We start from the raw sequence: 17,604 nt of genomic DNA, 5'->3' as shown, positions 1-17,604 counted from the left end.
CCAAGGCGCTCAACAGGTAATGTCCTTCTCATGACAAGGGACAGGGATCAAGAGCCAGACTCCTGCTGTCACTTTCGCCCAATTTCTTTGGCCAAGGCGAGTCCAACAGCCAAGTCCAGGGTCAAGAAGGTGGGAATACACCCTGCCTCGTTAGTGGCCTGAACTGCCAAGTCACACGACAAAGATGGAGACTCGAGAGGGGGAAGAAGTGGGTCCAATACTACAATCCCACGGAGTGTTCATGGTGTACTTGTAATTTCATAATCTGTTTTTTATTTTTTATTTTTTTTAAGGCTCCTGCCCCTTCCTCTCCTAAATGTGTAAACCCCAGGCTTCCACAAAACCTGGGTCTGTCCCAGGTGGCTACGTTATCTGATGATATCCAAGGCAGCTGCTGGCTGACTGCTCTAACAATGAACTTTCTGCAAATAAGAGCTTCATTGATATTTTGGAACACTTGATACCACAAAGTTCTATTGAATTCAAAGTCCACTTACATCATCCCAAGCATTGCAATTGTGGTATGTGCTTAAGTAGTTGTAAAAATATGGGGATGTTAATTTGCAGAGGTCTTTATTTTGAATTTCTGATCAGGAATTTTGTGTAACCATTTCAGACATAAAAGCTGATCTAAAAACTGATGTTCACTGTTCACAGATGCAAACTCAAATTACTCTTTGTGTGTGTGTGTGTGTGTGTGTGTGTGTGTGTGTGTGTGTGGTGCTGGGGATTGAACCCAGAGCCTCCCACATACTAGGCAAGAGCTTTACCACTGAGCTACAACCCCCAATCTGCGAACTTAAAACTCCAAGCAAAAATATTGACCAGATTTTATTTGGAAGTATATGTAAATTCAATATCTGATAGTTTGGCTAAATGTTTTTCAGGGGAATCCAGGGCACACAAAATTAGATTATCGTAATCTTTGGTTTATGAAACACTCTTTCCATCGACTCATGTATATTATACTTGCAGTTTAGTTACTTATAAAAATGTTACATGTCACCTAAAACCAAAGCTATTACCTTGACTATAACCTACAAGTATCCTAAGTTCCCCCATTCCATGCCCTGCTTCCCCTCAATACTGTATTTTGACTTTCATGGATCCTGGATACTTTTACTTTGGAGGACCTCTTCCTGCAACACATGCAGACACCCCCAACACATGCACATAAATGGACATATATATATACACACACGTATTATGCTTTATGATTGCACTGGTACTGAATAAGATATATTTTATATATTAAAACATTTTCTTTGATTTAAAAGTTCATTCTTTTTTAAAAAAAAATATAAAGAAGTTCATTTTGGCTTATGGTTCTTGTCCAGTGTCGAGGGGCCATACTTGATGAGGGCCCTCTTGCTGGCAGAGGTGGCATAGAGTATCACATGGCAAGAGACAGGAAGCATATGTCCTGGTCTTTTTTCCTCTTCTTTCTTTCCACATAATTTTTTATTGGTGCATTATAGTTTACACAGTGGTGGGCTCTGTTGTTACTTATTTGTATATGCACAAAACATAACAATATAATTTGGCCAATATCACCCCCCCAACACTCCCCTCTCCCTTTCTTCCTTCCTCTCCCTGGTCCTTTTCCTCTATTCTACTGATCTCCCTTCGATTTTCATGAGATCCCCACCCCCCCACACTTTTTTTACCCTTTTTTTCCCTTTAGCTTCCACATATGAGAAAAAAAATATGACCCTTGGCCTTCTGAGTTCGGTTTATTTCATTTAACAGAATGGTCTCTAGTTCCATCTGTTTTCTTGAAAATGACATAATTTCATTTTTCTTTATGGCTGAATAAAATTCCTTTGTGTATATACAACACATTTTCTTTACCCATGTATCCATTGATGGACACCTAGACTGATTCCATAGTTTGGCTGTTGTGAATTGTGCTGCTATAAACATGGGTATGCAAGTATCATTGTAGTAAGATGACTTTAATTCTTTAGGATAAATACCAGGGAGTGGTATAACTGGGTCACATGGTGGTTCGATGCCTAGTCTTTTGAGGAACCTCCATACTGATTTCCACAGTACTCTAGTTTACCATCCCACCAACAGTGTAAAGTGTTCCTTTTCCTCCACACCCTCTCCAGCACTTATTATTGTTTGTATTCTGGATAGCCATCTCATTCTTTTTTTCTTTTAAATTTTTTTTAGTTGTTGATAGACCTTTATTTTATTTATGTATTTATATGTGGTACTGAGAATTGACCCCAGTGCCTCACAAATGCCAGGCAAGTGTGCTCCAGCTGAGCCCCAGCCCCAGTCCCTTTTTTTCTTTTAAAGAAACTAAAATATTTTTATGGGCCCCTCAAAGGATGGGGGTCATAGGCATGGTGCTTCCTGTGCCTCATGAATGAATCGGCCTTCATCACCCACCCACGAGGAACAGTCTCCCTGGAGCCTGTGTTCATCAATCCTTGTTTTCCTTTATATCACAATTGATTGTAATTACCTGCATCCCTTAAAAACATACTTCTAATGTTAGTCATTTTTAACTTTACAAAGGGATATGACGTTGTATAGAACCTTTCAGCTCTACTTTTCTTGATTACTATTGGCAAGATAAATTTGTGTTTGAGCCCGTCTCTAGTTCATTCTTTCGGATTGCAGTCTAAAGGAGCACATCACGGCCCACTCATTACTCCCCTTTAGAGATGGATACTTTTCATCATTTCCTACAGGGACAAACAACCCCACTATTTCCATGGCTGATAGCAACAAATGTTTATTTCTGGTTCTCACTCTGTGCAGCCAAGAGCCAGCTGCAGCTCCTCCTGGGAAGGGTCTTTGCCAACTGAGCCAGGCAAGGGTGCAGAGGGAATGAATAATTATGAAGAAATAATGCCATGCCGCCCAGATGGTTTCCAGTCTGACTAGTGAACAGTGCTCGGAGTGAGGCTGCTGGCTCAGAAGACCTGTGAAGTTCATCCTCAGAAGATAATGCCAGAAATTTTCTTTCTTTCTTTCCCTTTTTTTTTTTTTTGGTACCGGGGATTGAACTCAGGGGCACTTGGCCACTGAGCTACATCTCCAGCCCTATTTTGTGTTTTATTTAGAGACAGGGTCTCACTGAGTTGCTTGGTACCTTGCTTTTGCTGCGGCTGGCTTTGATCCTCCAGTCTCAGCCTCCTGACCGGATCACAGGCGTGGGCCACCATACCTGGCCAGAAATTTTCATAATGGTTTCCTCCACTCACACACCCCTCCCCCAGATCCGAGAGGTCTACACCCTTTTCAGCATTTAGTTTTATTAGACTTTTAACTAAGACAGATTGAATGGATGTTAAATGCTGCTTCACTGAGGTCTTGATTTGCATTTTCCAGATCACAAATGATCCAGAAACATCACTTCACACTCTTTTATTTATTTTTTCTAATTAGTTATATATGACAGCAGAATGCACTTTGTTTCATTGTACACAATGGAGCACAACTTTTCATTTCTCTGGTTTTACACTGAAAGGGTAAAGTTTCTAAGCTGGAAAGCTTGAATTAAAATGTAAAAGATTAGGTATTATTAAATTCCTCTGTTACACCCAGATTCCTGAGATAGTTAAGACAACGCCCTACTGGCCATTCAGCCTAGGGCCCTGTGCAGTTTGTCACAGGGCCCGAACCAATCAGTTTGAATGTGTACCCAGTTTAGAAGTGACCAATCACCCCTGCCCAGCCTGTTCCCGCCAATGAATGGACTAATCATGTATCAGAGTTGTTGTTCAATTTTCCCGCGCCTCATGATGATTTGTTCTGATGTATGCAAAGCCCCCCACCCTCTCCAAAAAGTGTACTTAAGCTCTGCTTGACCTCTGCTCTGGGCTCTGGGCTGCTCTCCCTTCTTGAGTGAGCACGGAGCCCCAGCGCGCTGGAACGGATCCCCAATAAATCCCCCTTGCCATTGCATGGAGCTAGTCTCGTGTGGTCTCCCCTTCTCCGACGCTTCGCCGGACCCTTACAACACTATGTAAAGTTGCACCATTTGTGCAATCATACATAAAAAAAAGTCACTTCATGGGGCTGGGGTTATGGCTCAGAGGTAGAGCACTCACCTAGCCCGAATGGCGCTGGGTTCGATCCTCAGCACCGCATGAAAATAAAATAAAGGTATGTGTCCAACTCCAACTGAAAATATTAAAAAAAAATCACTTCACACTTTTGGCTGGATGTGTGTCTTTCTCCCTGAAACACCGGCTCACACCTTTTTTGTTTGTGTTTCTCATACCTTTTATCCATTGTCATTTTATTTCATTTTTCTTTCTCACTGAATTGTACACTCTCTATACTCGATATAGTTATTGAGATTTTCCTCCCACTTCCCAAGTCATCATTTCACTCTCTTTGAGGTGCCTTTCACTGACTGTAAGTTCTTAACTTAAACATAGTCGAGTTTGTTGATCTTATATTTTGTAGTAAATGCCTTTCAGACCTTTTAAAAAATCCTTCTCTGCCCAAATCCCTAAAAGATATTTACCTGTATTTTCCTTATTTATTTTTATGCAGTGCTGACACTCGAACTCAGTGCCTCACACATGCTAGGCAAGTGCTCTGCCACTGAGCCACAACTCCAGCCGCTACCTGTATTTTCTACCGTGAGTTTTAGAGTTTTGTTTCTGAGATTTAAGCGTCTTAACCATCTACAGCAGACCATCACATGTGTTGGGAAGTCATTTTTTCCTGCTCTGTGAGCCAGTCCAGCCTTCGATGTTTCACTGAGAACGTGCCTCCATGGCTCTCTACCAGAGTCTCATAAGGGGACATGATTTTGGTCTCTCCATGCCTTCCCACGGGTCAGCCTGTCCTGTCTTAATAAGCACAACTTCATAGCAGGCCCCCATTTCTGTTCTTTGTGGGAAGTGCCCAGAATGCACAAGGCCCCCTGAGCTGGGTGGCTGGGGAGCTGGACCACCGCTGGCATCCACAAGCACCCGCCAAGCAGGAGAGGATGCTGAACCCTGCTCCGGCTCCGCTGCTCCCAGAGGAGTGGCTGCCTTGCATCCTGAACATAAACCAGGAGTAAGGATGCTGTCTCCCAGGAGAATTCCCAGGACTGAGTAAAACTGAACATGTGAAAAGCGCCCACAACTGTGTGTTTGTTGAGCCTGGATTTGTGTGACAGAACCCAGAGAAGTTAGGTGACATGCTCCCGTTCACACAAACTGATTGACCCCATGCTGCCTTTTCACTGTTGGAATTCAGAGTATTTCTAGACCCTAGTGTTCTGCTGAGGGCCATTACCAAGTAGGAATGACGCATCGAAATTTCCTTGCCAGCGTACCCCATGTTAAATGGACTTGCCTTGGAATTTCGCTGTTGACATTGCATGTGTGTTTGAGAAAGGTGACCCTACTCAAGGACGAGGGTGGATCCAGGATTAGGGTGTATCCTGCAGTTTGAGGAAGTATAGTATCCTGGTCCTTGGGTTTAGGGCGTTCCCAGTTTAAGACAATAGGGATTTTAGGGAAGTTGGAGGTTGAAGATTATTGCTGCCAGGATTAGGGCGTTCCTGCTGCCTGAGCTCCCGTTGAGCTCTCGTGAGATTCAGAGAGGATTTTGGGAAGAAAGCCTCGTATAGTAGGTGAATTGGGAGGAGAACTGGGATTGCCCCAGAACGTGTGTGGAGGCCGGTGTGAGTTCGGGAATAAAGAATTGCTGTTTGAATCTACAAAGCTGTGTGGTGGCTCGTGATTCTGTGCCCAGCCAAGACTGCGGCAGTGTTCTTAGTTTCTATTTTCTCTTCCTCGCTTTACTCAGGAAAAAAATAATAATAATCTATCTCCAAAGGCTCAGAGCACACCATAGTTCCTAGTGAGCCTTCTGCTTTGGTTTTTCCTTATCTGATGGGAACAGAAGGAACTGGATAAGGTCTCTTTAACAATATTGGAGAGAATGTCGGGTTTAATTAAGATGCAAACTCTTCTGGCTCTGTTACCTATTGCGGTATCTGAAAGTTTGGTCATGGCTTCCAGGAGAGTCTCTGGGGGTGACAGTGAAGTGGAACTTGGGAATCATTGAAATCACAGTGGCCTTGAGGGTGAATTGCTAAAATTGACATGTGAAGTGGGGCCAATGTTGGTGGAGTCACCTGTCTGTCCTAATTCCAGAAGACTCCTGGCACAAGTAGGTGCTCAGTAAGTATTTTCTGAACGAATAAGTGATGTAGAGTCACCTTGAGGAGAAAGTTTGACATTATTATATTTCTTCTTGTGGTGCTAGGATGGACCCCAGGATCTTGTGCAAGTTAAGCACACACTTTACTGCTGAGCTACATCCTCAGACCCAGTTTGATCTTGTTCTAAAGGCATTAACATTGTCAGAGAAAAGGTGTGCAGCTCACCAAACAGGATGGTCTTACAATAAGAAAGGTATGTGAAAGAGGATGAGAACATAAAAACCATGATAATTAAAGTGTACAAATGGACTGGCCCAGAAACTGATAATGGGGAGATAAATGGAGTGGAATAGAACCTGCAAATAAACCCAAACAGATAAGAAAATCTGGTATGATAAGGGTGGCACTTCATATAGGTGAGGGCAAAATACATGTTAGGATAATTAATGAGCAATCTAGAAAAAAATCAAACTTCCTAACTCACTAGAATCACTAAAATTAATTCCAGATGCAATATATCCATACCAAAAAAAAAAAAAAAAAAAAAAAAAAACCCAAATCATTAAAAATAAAAATACTAGAAGAAAATGGGGCTGGGGCTTTGGCTCAGTGGTAGTGCACTTGCCTGGCATGTGTGAGGTACTGGGTTGAATTCTCAGCACCATGTATAAATAAATAGAATAAAAGATCTATCAACAACTAAAAAAAAAATACTAGAAGAAAATATCAGAGAAGGTAATCATGGAGTGGAGAAAATCTTTCTAAAACATAACACGAGTCCCAGAAGTTTTCAAGAGAAAAATGGACAGATCTTATTACACAAATATTTTAAAACTTCTACAGAGGGAAAAAAATACCCAAAGCAAATCACAAACACCAAACAGGAGAAAATATTGATTGCTTTCCATATAACAGATGAGTGCTAATAGCCTCACGTGCAAAGAACTGCTACAATCGACTTTTAAAAAAAGTACATAGGAAGAAAAGTAAGAAAGAAAACTATGAGTAAGAAAAAAAGGCAACTAACATGGGAAAATACATTTCATAGAAGATGACATTCAAGTGGCTAAAAACTCAGCAGAAAAGCAAATCTAGATTTTAAACAGCAATATGACATTATTCTTCAGGTATCAAATTTGCAAAAATTAAAATGCACCCAGTGTTGGGTACAGCATTGATATGTTTCTTGTCACAGCTGGCACAAGTTAAATCGGTACATTGTTTTTTGGAGAGAAATTAATCAATTTCTATCAAACTATATTTATATAGTATATATATATATATATATATATATATATATATATATATATATATAATATAATATAAAGACTGAGAGAGATCTGTCCATAGATACCAACATGGAAAGATGTCCACAACTTGGTGTTCAAATTTGAAATGAAAGCAATGTGAATAACATATAAACTAAACGTGTGTGTGTGTGTGTGTGTGTGTGTGTGTGTGTGTGGTTTTGTAGTGCTGGGGGTTGAATCCTACTATAATCCCAGTCCTATATAATTTATATAGATAATGTAATGCTATAACATGTAACATATTTTTAATTTAATATTTTATTCTATTTTGCATTTTCTCAGCTCCATATATGTATCCATGTGATTATATATTTATACAACAAAATATTGACAGTGATTTAGGTTGAAGGTCAAGATTGAAATTCACACGTTTATAATTATCACTTGAATTTTGTTTTTCCAGTACTGGGGATTGAGTCCAGGTGTCCCCTGTCACTGAATTACATTCCCAGATCTTTTTTATTTTTTTGAGATGGGGTCTCACTAAGTTGCCCAACCTGGTTTGAACTCTTCAGCCTCCTGATCTCTTGAATGTTTTCAATGATCATATACTACTTCTGTAACAATGTTAAAAATCATTTTTTATTCTTTTAAAAATTTTTTACTAACATATTGGTTTATATATCACTTGGTTACTACAAGTCCTCTCAAAAGACAGATGACTCCCAGAGGGCAAACAAGATTTTTTTGCTGGATCTCATTTCCCTCTACTGGCTTCTAGAGATTTCCCACCAAAATTTCTGGCTTCTTTTTAGAGCTGAGAGCCAGAGACTCTGCTTGTGCTTTTCTAGTCTTAGTTGGGGCACAATAAATATGCCCTTAGTACAGCTCAGGCCCTCCCTGAACAATTGAGGCACCTGTTCCATCAATAACTTTCATGCAGAGTGTGGTAGCCTCCCATTCCCAGCCCAGGTCTAACTGCTGTCTGTCCTCCTGGGAGCCAGTACAAAACATGTTACCTAAAACTAGTTTGTTAATACAAACAGACTAAGTGAACTTGCCTACCAGGGAGAAGCCTAAAACTGACTAAAATTGGCAAAAGGAAGAGAGAAGAATTGATTTGCAATGAGGAGGGAGAAAGGACAGATTCTGCAAGTCAATTTACCAGATGGTCCCTTTGAGAAAGGGAGGAGGCAGCCAGGCCCCTCTAAAGGGCTAATGGCATGGAATCTGTCCATCTTAGGAACTGAGGACAGAGAGGTGGGTAGGGAAGGAGGGGTGTAGGGGTACAGGGGGTGTGGGTGATGTGGTGTTGTATCCTGCAAAGCCAGCAAATGACATTGTAGTTGGTGCTGCTGCTGGTGACATCTGCTAGAAATTGCCTTGTGGTGAAGTTAGCACATGGCAGCAAAATGCTATAGCCTATAAGAAATTAAGTGGAATGGAGCACCTCTTTGTCCCTTTGTCCCCAGCACCAGAGGCTGGCACAGAGCAGGGGCTCAGTAAATGCTCCAAAAGGAAGGGAGTACGGGAGATAGGGGAAGGAGAGTGAAGGAAAGCAATGGGGACAAAGCCCCAAGGACCAGGGCGCTCTTTTCTAGTTTTATGGTCTCAGGAGACGCTTCAAGGGGGGTCCTAAAAGGTTGCTCTGCTACACTGCCCCTCCTTGAACTTCCACATTTTATCAGGAGAGCCCGTGGTGAGGACGTGTTGGGGGAGGAGACAGAGAAGGATGGACTAGCTTAGTGGTTCTGACCTGGAGTCCCGGAACCCTTGGGAGCTCCCAAGATAGAAATGGGTACCATGAGCTATTTTAGTGCCTCTAAATGCACAGCAGGAATTAAGCATTTGCTCAAGATAAGACCGTATTTGCTGACAGGCCAGGTATCCTTCTTTAGGGCTGGAACTCCATCACTCCCAAGACACGGGGAAGGATTTGGATCAAGTTTGTTCTGCAGGAGGATGGCCTGCGTTAGAGCAAGGGACTTAGCTGCTCCTTGTCAGTATCTTCTTCATTAAAATGGGGGTGATAAGAGTACCCCACTCCGAGGTTTATGTTGGCAATTGAAGGACATAGGACACATAAAGCCCTTGGCAGTGAGCTTGGCCAGAGTCGGTTCTAGGCAAATGGTAGTTGCTATCATTATTAATTCAGAATGGGAAGTCTGGACATCTCACACTAATCAGAAACTCTGGAGCTATATATATATTGATTAATAAGTAGTAGGAAGTGAATGAATTATTAATTATGTAGAGCAACTTGTTTGGAAGTCAACATCTTTCAAAACCTGAGAGCTGGCCTAGGAAGAAGTCCTAAGCGTATACTTTGTGGGATAAAGATGAGCCCTCTGTGCTAGGCTCCTGGGAGCTGGAGCTTAACAGACTGCACCTCCTCTTCTGGGGCTTGGCACAGGGGTTCTTCCTGCTTGGAAGGCCTTCCTTGTCCCTCTCTGGCTGACTCCTCTACAACAGGAAGCCTTCCATAGCCTTGCTTCTGACCAGAGCCCTTCTGATCAGGACTGCTGGGATCAGTCTTTTGAGGCACTCGGTACATGATCCAGGGTCTTCCCAGATCAGTGACTCAGACTTGACTGCATCTGAACCACCCCAGGGGCTCCTTAGACAGAGATGGCTGGGCGTTGCCTCCAGAGGGTCTCATCCGCAGGTTACAGTGGGGCCTGAAAGTCTGCATTTCTCCCATGTTCATAGGAGAAGCTGATGCTTTTGGCCCCGGGAAACACACGTTGAGGGCCCTGGTTTACCCACGTGCTCCGAAACAGCGTGGCTCTTTCCTGTTTTGTTACCTGCTGTACCTGCCTCTCCTCCTGCCCCCTCCCCAAAGCGCCTCACAGTCTCAGGCTTTTTTACACCAAAAGAGAAAGTCAGGTAAGACGCGACACGGAAGACTGCTCAAGGGCCTGCGTGCCGCTCCCAGGACAGTGGTGGCGACTGAACAGTTTCTGAGCGCTCCAGGTGAGGTGCCCAAAGGGGCCTGGAGGCACGAAGCTCGTGTCCTAGCTCACAGCGCCCCCTAGCGCCAACAGCTCAACCCTGCTCCCGGAGCTGGACCGGCAGCAAGGAAACCCCCAACAGACCTCCAGGCACCTGGTGGTCCCCTCCCGACTTTACTCCTGTCACCACCAGGAGATCACTTGCTAAAGCCCAGCTCTTGCCTTTGCTCCTCCTCCAACTTAAACCCACCCACTGGACAAAGCTCAAGCGCCCTGGCTGCCCGCACACGACTCCCCTGCCTCCTGGGCCCTCAGGGTCTTGCCCCCTTCCTTACTCACACAGACTGACCACAGCCTTTCTCCCTTCTCAGGGCTCTCCCTATAAATAGAACTGCACCCTCCCTATCCCATTCCTGCCACCAACATGGATAAACTCTATCTTCAGTGTCAAATGTGGCCTTCTAGTGCCCAGGGTTGTGCACATCCTTAGGTAGCATTCATTCATTCAATCAGCAAATACATCTGGGGCCTTCCTGCTGGCAGGCATTAATCCCAGTGCAAGGGATCCAAAGAAGAATAAAGCAAAATTCTTGGCCTTTGAGCTTATGTTCTGGGGTGGGGAAATAATAAAATATATTAAGTACTGAAGCCAGAATTAGACAGGCAGTCAGTGTAGATAGGTAAATCGAGTCAGGTCGGATCAAGGAGGCCAATTTTGCTTGAGTCTGGGAAGTTGGAGACTGTCCCCTGAGGGATTGAAATGTTAATTCCTTCAGAGCCCTTCCTTCACCCTTATCCAGAACCTGCCCCTTCTCCAACCTGTTGCCAAGGTGACCTGTCCCAGGAATTGCCCCTCCCTCCCGGGAGCTAGAAGGTTGTTAATGTGTCCTTGGCTACTCGTCCAGCCCTTCCCCCTTCAGCCCACCTGGGTCCCACCAAGCATTCCAGGGCTTAGTCATGCATGCAGGAAAGAGAAAGATCAGCGTGGAAAGGCAGGAGAACAAAGGAAGCCTAGGATTTATAAAAAGGGCAGAACACCTCGCTTCTTGGGATACCAGGATACCAGCTATGGCCCCCTTTTCCCTTGAGGGAGAAGTTTATGTGGCCCCTTTTTAAATAAACCCTGCTTTATGTGCTTGCCTCTATGTGCGTGCTTCTCTATAGTCAAACTTCAACATGTGGGGAAGCAGGACTTGTCACCAGTAACCGGAGGTATCAGTACTAGGTATGTTATGCTCCAATTTGGGACCCCCAAAAGACCACCAGAGACCAAGATTGATGTAAACAGCAAAGAGGTGTTTATTTCAAGCTAGCTCGGTCCTCCACGCGCGCGCGTGCGCGCACACACACACACACAGCAACTGGTGATGCTGAGAGGCCCTGAGCCCAGGGTTTGCAGCAGCTTTGTACATCCTTTGGGGAAGGCAGGGACCCCACATACATCATAGTATCTCTTAGCAAATCATCACACACCGCGGGAAAATCAAATAACAACTCTAAAACATGATTAGCACATTCACTGGCGGGAACAAGTTGGGTAGGGGTGATTGGTTAGTACAAGAGGGGGATTCATTTGAACTGATTGGTTTAAGCCCAGAGGGGTGTTCATGCTGAACTACGGGGTTTCCCAACACCATAAACTACTGGGAGGGTCATCTGGCATCCCAGGTATTTCCCTGTCTCATGCTGATTGGTGGCTGCTAGGGGGTTGCTATGGCTCCCCACCTAGCCTGACTGAGTCAGGGACACCTGGTGCAGCAGATCTCTCCTCTTATTTGTAGATAAACAACTTAGCAGGGTGGGAATGTGCCTAGGAGTGCTCTGTGGGTCTTTCCAAGGACAAAGGTCATTCCCTTCCTTGGACAGGCTTTGCTCTAAGGTAGAGGCTGGTTTTTCAGGTATTGGAAGAAAACACAACCAAAGCTGGGGGACACACACAAAATGATGCAAAGGGGGGCATTTGAAGGATCTGAGTGGAGCACTAACAATACCTGTTCTGATCAATGATGGTGAAGAGCAGAAGTCAAGGGGCAGAATCATAGGCGAGCATAGGCAAGGCAGATCAGGGAAACCAATATCTGATTTCACTGAAAGAGGCAATATGCCCAGCTGAAATATCTACAATTTCTGGTCTTCCTTGCATCTAGGGGTGGCCAGTTTCAGACACTGAGATGTACATGAAAAGTCTGCTGGAATTAGCTCATTCTTGTTGGTCCTTCCTACTTGCCTAGAATGCAAATGAGGTTGGAGGTAATGCAGCCATTTTGGAACCTTGAGGTCTCAAGGAGGCAAATGTGAGAATAGAAGCCCTATGCTTAACATGGTAAAACAGACAGAAGGGGCCTGAGGCCTGGGTGGTGTGGAGTGGCAGCACTGATCTGAATGCTTATCTCTGGACTCCTTTTTTGGGAAGATACTAAAATTTCTCTTTGATGAGGTCATTGTCTTTCACTTACATGCAGCTGAGTGACTGACGCACTAACTGACATTCCTTCACAGAAGCTGTTCTACCCAGCCCCCACCTTACAGTGCACTTGAGTGCACTGGATATTACAGAGATTTTTCAGATTTTTCCATTCTTCTGTCTAAACAATTCTATTTTCTTTTATGGTGAATTTAATTATGAGATTGAATATTTTAATATGTTTATTGAATAATTGCTTATGTGAGCTGCAAGTTTCTGTGCTTTGTCCACTTCCAGGGGAGGCCCCAAAGAATTCACTGTGAACATTGGCATTTCTTTCTTTCTTTGTTTTTTTGGTACTGAGTATTGAACACAGATATGCTTTACTGCTGGGCTACATTCCCAGTCTATTTTCTTTTTATTTTATTTTGAGATAGAGTATCATTAAGTTGCTTAGGGCCTCTCTTAGTTGCAGAGACTGGCCTCAAACTTGAGATCCTCTTGTCTCAGCCTCCCAAGTCACTGGGATTATAGGCATGCACCACTGTGTCTGAAAAACCAGCCTCTACCTCAGAGCAAAGCCTGTCCAAGGAAGGGACATGACCTTTGTCCTTGGAAAGACCCACAGAGCACTCCTAGGCACATTCTCACCCTGCTAAGTTATTTATCTACAAATAAGAGGAGAGATCTGCTGCACCAGGTGTCCCTGACTCAGTCAGGCTAGGTGGGAACCCATAGCAACCCCCTAGCAGCCACCAATCAGCATGAGACAGGGAAATACCTGGGATGCCAGATGACCCTCCCAGTAGTTTATGGTGTTGGGAAACCCCGTAGTTCAGCATGAACACCCCTCTGGGCTTAAACCAATCAGTTCAAATGAATCCCCCTCTTGTACTAACCAATCACCCCTACCCAACTTGTTCCCGCCAGTGAATGTGCTAATCATGTTTTAGAGTTGTTATTTGATTTTCCCGCGGTGTGTGATGATTTGCTAAGAGATGCTATGATGTATGTGGGGGGTCCCTGCCTTCCCCCAAAGGATGTATAAAACTGCTGCAAACCCTGGGCTCGGGGCCTCTCAGCATCACCAGTTGCTGTGTGTGTGTGTGCGCGCGAGCCGTGGAGGACCAAGCTAGCTCGCAATAAACACCTCTTTGCTGTTTACATCGATCTTGGTCTCTGGTGGTCTTTTTGGGGTCCCGAATTTGAGTATAACATGTCCAGCAGCATTGGCATTTCAAAAGGTTCTGAAAATTGCTGCAGTGTTAATCTGAAGTTGACCTTTAGCAGAGAATCTTCCAAAATTGTTTGACCACAGGAGATGTTTTGTCTTGGAGTCTGTCCTTCTATTGGTTAGGACACAACTGTGCACTTGGCATGCCAGGAATGAGTTGTACACATGTTGACCTGCCCAACCCCTCAAAAATCCACAACCTCAAAAAGACATTTGAATACTCTTACTGGCTCCCTCTATAAACCTCCTGAATTCTCTAAGAATCACTTTGGCAGCTCAGATTTTACTCCAGATCCATCAGCCAGAAAGTACTTTGTTGTGTTCACATTGTGTCATAGTCCACAAAAGTGCCTGTCAGATAATCTCAGGTAGTTTGATCCTGGTCACAATTTGTCATCTGTAACATTCTTATTTATTTTTCAAGTGCATGCAAGATATTGGCATTTCTTTCTTTGACACAATTACCTTTATTTTATTTATTTATTTCCATGTGGTGCTGAGAATTGAACCCAGGGCCTCACACATTCAAGGCAAGCGCTCCACCACTGAGCCACAACCCCGGCCCAAGACACTGGCAGTTCTTTAACTTAATTTTCTCCTATTTTTCAAACACAGAAGAATGAATGTCATCATCATGATTATTTCATGGCAAGGGTTTTCCATACAGAAAACAAGTTATTTTGTTAAATTTTTCAGTTGTTCTTTCTTGACTTGGTGAGTGACTTGATTTTTAATGTTGAATACAGTTTGATTCTTGATGGACCCTGAGGATGAAGTATTGTTTGTTTTTATTATTGTTGTGGTCGTTTTTTTGCAGGGCTGGGGATTGAACCCAGGGCCTCGTATGTGAGGCAAGCGCTCTCCCACTAAATTTTACCCCTGGCTTCTATTGTTTGCTTTTAAAAATGAGAAAACATCTCTAAAGTTAAACATGTGCATGCTCTGACTCTGGGTTTTAGTTCTGGGTATTGACTTACCCCGGGGCAGTGAGTACAGATGCCCACAGAAGGACCCGGACATGTATGGGTGCGGCAGCTTTGTTAATAACAGCCCTACACTGGAAAGGATCCAAACGCTCATCAACAGATGAATGAATAGAGAAACCGAGATATTTCCACACAGCCGAGTGCTACATGGCAGTAAAAAGAAAGATGCTACAGCCACAGGCCACAACAAGGACGGATTTCTTGAACATTATGCCCAGTGGAAAAAAAAATCAAATAAAAGAGCCCATGCCACATGTTCCTTTTATGTGACACCTGGAACACACAAATCTAACTTAAGGCTATAATGAGGTCTGTGGTTACAGGTGAAGGAATGAGGCCACCTGGAGGAAAAGAAACTGTTTCTATTTGACTCTGGTATGTATGTAAATAAAAATTCACCCAAGTGTGCACTGTAGATTCATGCTAGGTTTACAGCTTATCAAATGTATTTTATGACTCAATAAAAATACTTGAAAATAAAAAAACAGATGGGCACAGTCACCCTAGCAGCTGGGGAGGCTGAGGCAGGAGGATCACAAGTTCAAAGCCAGCCTCAGCGAAAGTGGGGTGCTAGGGGTTCATTGTGGCTCAGTGGTAGAGTGCTTGTCTAGCATGTGTGGCACTGGGTTTGATTCTCAGTACCACATATAAATAAATGAATAAAATAAAGGTCCATAAACATCTAAAGAATATTAAAAAAAAAAAGGTGAGGTGCTAAGCAACTCAGTGCGATCTCTAAATATAAAATACAAAATAGGGCAGGGGACGTGGCTTAGTGGTTGAGTGCCCCTGAGTTCAATCCATGGTACCAAAAAAAAAAAAAAAAATACAAGTTAACATCTAAAACCAAAAACAGTTGAAAATATATTAATTAAATCAATTAAGAGACTCAGAGACTTTCTAGCTCCTGATAATCAAATTTCACAATAATTTTGATCATACTTGAGCATGAGTAATCTTTAATGTGGTGAATGTTCAGAATTTTAATTACTAAGCTGAATGAAAATTTTAATTACTAAGCTGAATTTTAATTACTAAGCTGAATGAAAATAAAAAAATTCAGTAAACAAAATAGGGAGTATCAGTATGTTGATACTCCCTATTTTGTTTACTGAATTTTTAAAAATTAATAAGTAAATGCAATAAAATATGTATAAAATATTCTTAGAGGGGCAGCGGTTATAGCTCAGTGGCAGAGCACTTGCCTAGCATGTGTGAGGCACTGGGTTTGATCCTCAGCACCACATAAAAATAAAATAAATAAAATAAAAGTATTGTGTTCACCTACAACTAAAAAGCAAAACAAAAAAACTCTTAGAAATATAGAATGCCTATGAGTATAAAGTCCCATAGCAACTTTAAGCATTTTGTGTTTAGGTAGGTTTAATTGTATGGATAATTTTTTTACATCATAATGTGAAACTTTTTTATTAGAATGGAGAAGTCATAAAAATCACTAAACACTGTTGTCCAAAAAATGTTAATTCTATAGGCAAAAAAACATACCAAGGGTGGTCTCCTATTTGTTCTCTAGGCCCCTCTAGTTCTATGTCTTGGCCCCCAAGTCCTTTATCTTGGGACATGAAAGAAGGTGACCAGGCCATCTCTGCCTGCACCTAACTGTACACCATACACAAATCTGCAAACATTTCCACGATTGCAGGAAAACACTTGAGCTATGGCAAATGTCTGTCATTGCAAAACAAGAAAAAATGTTCTTTAATGAGCTCTTTTACAACTCTTAATTCAGGCAAAATTCAAGAAAATAATTGCAAGCTTCTGCTTTTAATAACTGAAGCCAAAATACATCACCCAAATTTCAGAATTTCTCATTTTACCAACTCACATGAAAATCACCAATACTACGTTTGGGGCTGAAGAAGCAAATAGGAAAATTTTTACTTTGAAACAATCCTGTGGATGCATTGAAAACATCTCAGATGACAGAACCAAATTTAATTCAGAAAATCAAAAGAGAGTTCATGGCAGCAATGAATCTACTGGCATGGGGAGTTATGGACGGCTGGAAGTACCAGCAGGATGCTCAGAGCCCAGTGCAGAGGAAGTAGTCAGGTAAATAAGCAGGTTGTGACAACACTGGGTGAGCCTGTACAGTTCTCATGGGCAGCTGTAGTGACAACAAGCATCAAGGAGTCCCAAGTTCATTCCAAAGATCCTGAGATTTTAGCAACACTTCCTTGTATTCACAGACAAGCTCTGTCTCTTGTGTGTACCTTGTTTGTTAAGGTTTCCATGGAGATCTGAATTCCACAATAAGTGCTGTGATCTAAACAGTACATTTAGACCCAAGCCTCTCAGCCCTGTGTTTAGCATCGTGAGAAGAAACAGGAGAATAAAACTCTTCTCTGCCGTTTCATACAGAAATGGGTTGACTGTACAAAGAACACTTTTGTCCAAAGTTTAGGATCTTAAAAAGTTAAAATAAAATTTAAAAATTGGGACTCATTCTTACTTTGAGATTCTTTGAAGGATAGTAATTAGCTTCAAAATCTTAATTTTGAGTCTCTGAAACTAATCAACAGTTCTAAGAATCATACGAAAGTATATATGTACAGTAAAGAATTAAGCAAGAAGGTCTGCATTTCCCAAAGCCTACACACTCCCAATGGACTAGCCCCTGTCCAGCTC

General features: G+C 42.7%; 1 long non-coding RNA gene across 1 annotated transcript in view; it reads right to left on the bottom strand.

Annotated features, from left to right (window-relative positions):
- Positions 1-816: 816 nt before the first annotated feature.
- The window catches only part of LOC308655635, a 33,524-nt gene continuing 16,736 nt past the window's right edge, over positions 817-17,604 (bottom strand). The window contains exon 2 of the long non-coding RNA XR_014023482.1: positions 817-1,445. This is a non-coding gene — a long non-coding RNA (uncharacterized lncRNA). The remainder of the gene's footprint in view (positions 1,446-17,604) is intronic.

Source organism: Spermophilus citellus (assembly GCF_964194105.1).
Source record: "Spermophilus citellus genome assembly, chromosome: 9".
Taxonomy (NCBI): Eukaryota; Metazoa; Chordata; class Mammalia; order Rodentia; family Sciuridae; genus Spermophilus; species Spermophilus citellus.
This window is presented reverse-complemented; position numbering and strand designations above follow the sequence as displayed.